Source organism: Falco peregrinus, chromosome 7 (assembly GCF_023634155.1).
Source record: "Falco peregrinus isolate bFalPer1 chromosome 7, bFalPer1.pri, whole genome shotgun sequence".
Taxonomy (NCBI): domain Eukaryota; kingdom Metazoa; phylum Chordata; class Aves; order Falconiformes; family Falconidae; genus Falco; species Falco peregrinus.
In genome coordinates, this window is record NC_073727.1 from 75,398,406 (window position 1) to 75,403,592 (window position 5,187).

The 5,187-nt window shown below is 35.1% G+C and overlaps 1 long non-coding RNA gene across 1 annotated transcript; it reads right to left on the reverse strand.

Annotated features, from left to right (window-relative positions):
* Nucleotides 1–627: 627 nt before the first annotated feature.
* On the reverse strand, nt 628–4,433 carry LOC114012354 (uncharacterized). Its single transcript, XR_003554743.2, has 3 exons — nt 4,371–4,433; nt 2,203–2,294; nt 628–704 (listed from the first exon to the last, which is right to left on the reverse strand). It is a non-coding gene; the product is annotated as an uncharacterized LOC114012354 (long non-coding RNA).
* Between the last annotated feature and the right edge of the window lie 754 nt (nt 4,434–5,187).

Sequence of the window (5,187 nt, forward strand, 5' to 3'; positions counted from 1 at the left end):
TTGACATCTACTTGTCCACGAACTGGGAATTAAAATATAAGAAATTCACCAATATCTTCCTTGAAAAGGAAGATTGTCTATTTGTTCATCACCTTAGTCTAGACGTAAGCCATGCTCTGTTGCACTCCAGTTGAAATGTCTTGTTACAGTTTCTGATTGTGATTGCAAGCAGAAGAAACAACTATGGAAAAGTTTCACACCATTAGGGATTCTGGACGGAAAATATTCAGTTATTTGATGTGCTTTCAAGCAGTGCTATAGAAAAACAAGGGAAGTTAATTGTGAATTTTAATTACTGTACCACAAAATCACAAATATTAACCATTTTATGGAAAACTCATCTAGTCTAACTAATCACATTTGTTTATATAATATTATTCAGTGTGATTGAAAAAATGGCTCTGTAGGTATTTATAGTTTGATTTGCATAAACTCTGTGATTTACTAATCGATGACAGTTTAATTGTAAAAATTAAAACTATAGCATATCATTAAAGCATCCTTCCAGTGCTTTATGGAAACCAGAGTGATAGATCTCATAAAGAATTAGTTCATGTGAATTTATCAAAGAATTTCCCAATGGGAAAAAAATACATACAATCTTCTAAAGGAATCCTTTTAGCTCCAGCATTTTTCAGTATTTCCCATCTGATAGAGAGGTGTCTCCTCCTCAAAAGGCTGACTGCCGTTTAGATTTGAGCTAACTGACATGAGAGAGAAACTTAAGGTAATTGTCTTTTCCAGTGAGTGTGCAGCCCAGTGCAAAAGTACCAGTCCTCAGCCCTCCTGATATCCATAGCACCCACAGCATGAAAATCTCTGCTGCATAATTCTCTCTCCTTACGGCTTCTTCCTCTTTTTCCTCCACCATCCCTCCTTCCTTGCCCTGTGTTCTTGGTAGTCTTTCTTTGGTTCTCCACACCAGGAAGCAATACTCCAATGCAAAAGTCATTCCAAACAGACAAAACAGTTTGAAAAGCCTTCTGTCATAATGATTCAATATTTTAAACAATATTTCAAGGAGTTAATTCTGAAAGAGGTTCCTTAGTCTCTCAGTCAACCCTCTGTAAAAATAAACTCACTCAAAAAAAAAAGTGTTTTACTTTGGTAAATAAAATTATATTGTCTGAGTTTCTCTCTCTCCAGCCAACAAATCTATCCAGGGGCCTTTTGGTGTATGTTAGGCTTTTGAAACTTAGGATGTCTCTGAGGAATATTTAGTTGCTTACAGTCTTTTGAGGCTCTGGGACTACAGCCTGGCAGTGTGATATAAATACCTTGGTGCATTTTAATGTGCTGTACAGTGACTACCCTCTTTTCTCAGTATCACCTGCCTATAAAGTGCATCTACCAATTTCCAAGGCTGAATGACTATAAAAAGGACTTCAGCATTTTTCTATCTGGCCCGGTATGCATTGCCAGTTTGTCCATAAAGTGAGGATTTATTTGAGCACAAGTAAACACACATAAGTATCATCTTTCTCATAACAAATAAATGTAGAAGTCTTGAATACTTTAATGTAACTACTTTCAAGCACTGAAATAGGTGAAGTATGCATTATTGACTGAAACACATCCCACTTCCTTAGTAGAAAAAATGCGACGGCAAATCCACCCACCACATAACAAAAATTTATATTATAAACACAAGAGAAAAATACATATTTTAAATAATACATACAAAATAATGTGTTTAGATCCATTTTATACTGCACCATTTATAATAGAAATCTTAAAATAGTATATTTTTTAAAAGATCCTGTGATCTGAAAATAAATTAATATCTTTGTGTTCAGGAACATTGATTCATTGTAGGAATATGATCCAGAATCAATTTTAACTTCTTTACATTTACTTCCAGCATACAATACTTAGATACATCCATTCCTTCAAATGAACCCTTGGGATATTATATATTACTAACGAAGTTAACCGCAAGAATTTTTCAACACCACATCCAACAGATATAGTAAGGGGGAAAAATGCAGCCAGAAAAACCATTATCTGCATGTTCAGACTACATATGTGATTTTAGTTTAAATCATACATATCTGGAATGCAGGTACATAAAATGTATCTACAATCAAATCTTCATAGGTTGAATTTTTGCTCATAGGCACAGCCTCATTCACATCAATGAATTGTTCCATGAATACAAGTATTCAATCAAATAGATTACTGTCCTTAATTCTCAAGTCCTACCTGGATAGGAAGGATGGTCGAAACACAGACCACAGTCAGAAGAGCAAGATGTATTCTTCACAGTCATGTTTACAGCCTGCAGAAGTCAACACCTTTCAATGACAAAAGGAAAAGGTTCTAAAAAGCAAAATGGGAAAAACATCTAACAGCTGGAGGTTTCAGTAACTTCACATGACACAATGAGGATGGAAAACCTTTCTGATGCTATTCAAGGATGTGATTTTACAACACACAAAACATCAAATTATTAAAAATCTGTAACCTTCTTTTCTTTGTAAAAAAATTAACATTAAATTACTTTCCCTACAGGGTCTTCTAGATCTATTTCCTCTGGTTTAGAAATCTTTTCCTACATCTTCTGTAATTAACATTTCTGTATTTGCAATTCCTTATTAATTACTGTCATAGTAGTGTTCAGTGATATCCATATTGTGCTATATTTTGATGTTCTTCAGATAAATCTAACTATTTAACAAATTTTTAAGCTGAAAAAAATATGAGGATTCAGAAGTATTTTTCTTTACTCCTTTAGTAATAAGTCTATAGGATATACCTTTGTAAAGAGATACTTTATGAAATAGAATTTGTTTGTATTCTAATGCACTAAAACTGATGACACCCATTAAAAACAAAACCAAAAATACTGTGTAGATCATAATAAACCACAACACTGTGATTCCCTCACAGAGAATAAAACTTTGCTGTGATTTTGATCTGTGCGTTATTTATTGTTGTTAACGCTTAGAGTAAAATCTTATTAATCATTCACCAGTAGATTCTGTAGCAGACAAGGGAGAGAACAAAATGAATATAAAAGTTTCTTTAGTCACTAGCAGTACTGTTGCACAAAAATTATTTCCCACAACAATAAAAAATAATAATAAAAAAAGAAACAGTATTTTTAGGGGTTACTTGAGAAAGGACTTTGCACCTAAATAGAATTTCACTGATTTTATGACTCCATCCAGTCAATAGGAAAATAGAGACTGTTAGATTCTATTACAGGCCATGAACATCTAGTCTATCCTCCAACAAAACACAGACTACAGAATCCCTTGAATTAATTCCTGTTTGATCTCAATCATATCATTTAATAAAATATCCAGTAAAGATTTATAAATATTCTCAAGAGATGGAGAATCCATTAGCTAAATGCTTACTATAGGCAATTACTTTCCCTCTTTGCTAGATCTCTGTTAATAGATTTTTATTCCCAGGAAATTATTTATTGATTATGTTGGGGTCACCCCACAGACTTGCCTTTTATTAGACAAATTGTTTGAGCTATATATTTCAGTGAGAGCCATGTTCTTCCATCCCTTTATCATTCTCGAGGTTCTTCTCTGAACTAGCTCCAGTTTCTCAACATCCCTTCTCTTCTGTACTATAGATGCTGTACCTTGTCTCTGTGATCCAGCAGTAATCACTCCATTCTCCATATGAAATACACTCAATTGACATTTCCTCAGTATGTCTCTTCCTTAATTTCCAGAAGTTTTTTGACTCAAGCTTATTAAGTGGTTCAAAACAGTTCTTCCAGTCCAGTGACAAGGTAAACTATGCATAGCCAAAAGCCCATCCCCCTGGGACACCGTAAGAAGCACATTGCAATGTAGATCTTGCTACATGCCTTGCAGAAGTGTAAGCCACATTCAGGAGCACTATTACTTTTCCCCGTCACCTTGCAAATAATTGAAAGCTATTTTTTCAGTACAACAATTCTGTTTTCTTATACTCCTGTTACTCAGTGTTTATTTCATTATCCTACTGTGACTGCTAATTAATCAAACCCCATCTCAGCTCAAACTCAATGTCATGCCAATATGGTGTACAATTAGCACAGCAATTTTTTTCCTTCCTTTTTGAATACTGTCACAATGTTGTCTTTCTTCTATGCTTGCAGAATTTTTGCAAGTCTTTTGAAAGCCAATGACAACATTCCAAAGAGCAACTTTCTAGGGGCATAAAGCTTCCAATGATAGTATCTTACAATTTTTTATTTCTTCCATCAATTCAGATTTGGAGATTACTCTCAAAATCACATCAGCTCACTTCTAAAAGGGCAAAACCAACATCACCCGCTGGGTGGATGAGTAGCGATCATTTAAAGAGGTGAATCAGATAGGCAGTATTAGGTCTCAGTCAGCAGAGATAAGAGACTGACTTACAATGTGGATAGTAGCTTAAACCAGACAGCTCCTTCTTCAGTTTTCCTGCTTTTTTCATTAGGCTGCTGAAAAATGATACAAGGAGAGAATATAAAATGAGTGAATTTTCAACCTTATTAATGTGTGGTTTATTTTTTGCTAACAGCAATGGATTCCCATCATTTAAAACATCAGTTAAATAAGACAAGCATCTGTAGTGCTAAGAGGATTAAATTCCCATCCTTCCTATGTCAGTCATTTTAAACCCCTTTTTATTATCAAAATGGCTTATATACACTTCATTTTAAACATCTTGAAATTATATCCAGTCTCAAGTCTAGTGAGCCTGTTGCAAAAAGATTCCAAATTTGGCTTTGGCATAAATTCTGATTTCAGAGCCCAAAAGAGCTTGCCTTAATTCCCAGCAATCGTATGTCCCAAGTAAGCTCTGAAACATTCAGGTTCACATCCAAATCCCAGCTTCTGTCACTGTCATAGGCTTGTACATCATACTCAACATTTCACAGCAAAGCCTGAAGAATGTTTTGGCCAGAAAGCAAGCAAGACGAGTAAATGCAGCAGCTTCTGTACTTTCTTAAGGCCAGTCTTCCATGTCAGTCTCAATCTGCCTAATAGTATTACATATAAATTAGATGGGATAGAATATAACATTAGACAGAAATGTTTACTGAGGCAAGGAGCGGAGCTCAGTGTGCTTTCCATCTGCATGCCTTGGCCAGCAGTAAGCCTCTCTGTCAGGAACACATGAGGCTCTTTCACCTTGAGGTGCCTGTTTGCAACACGTGCCTTGAGTCAGGAAGCTGTAGCTTTATCTCTC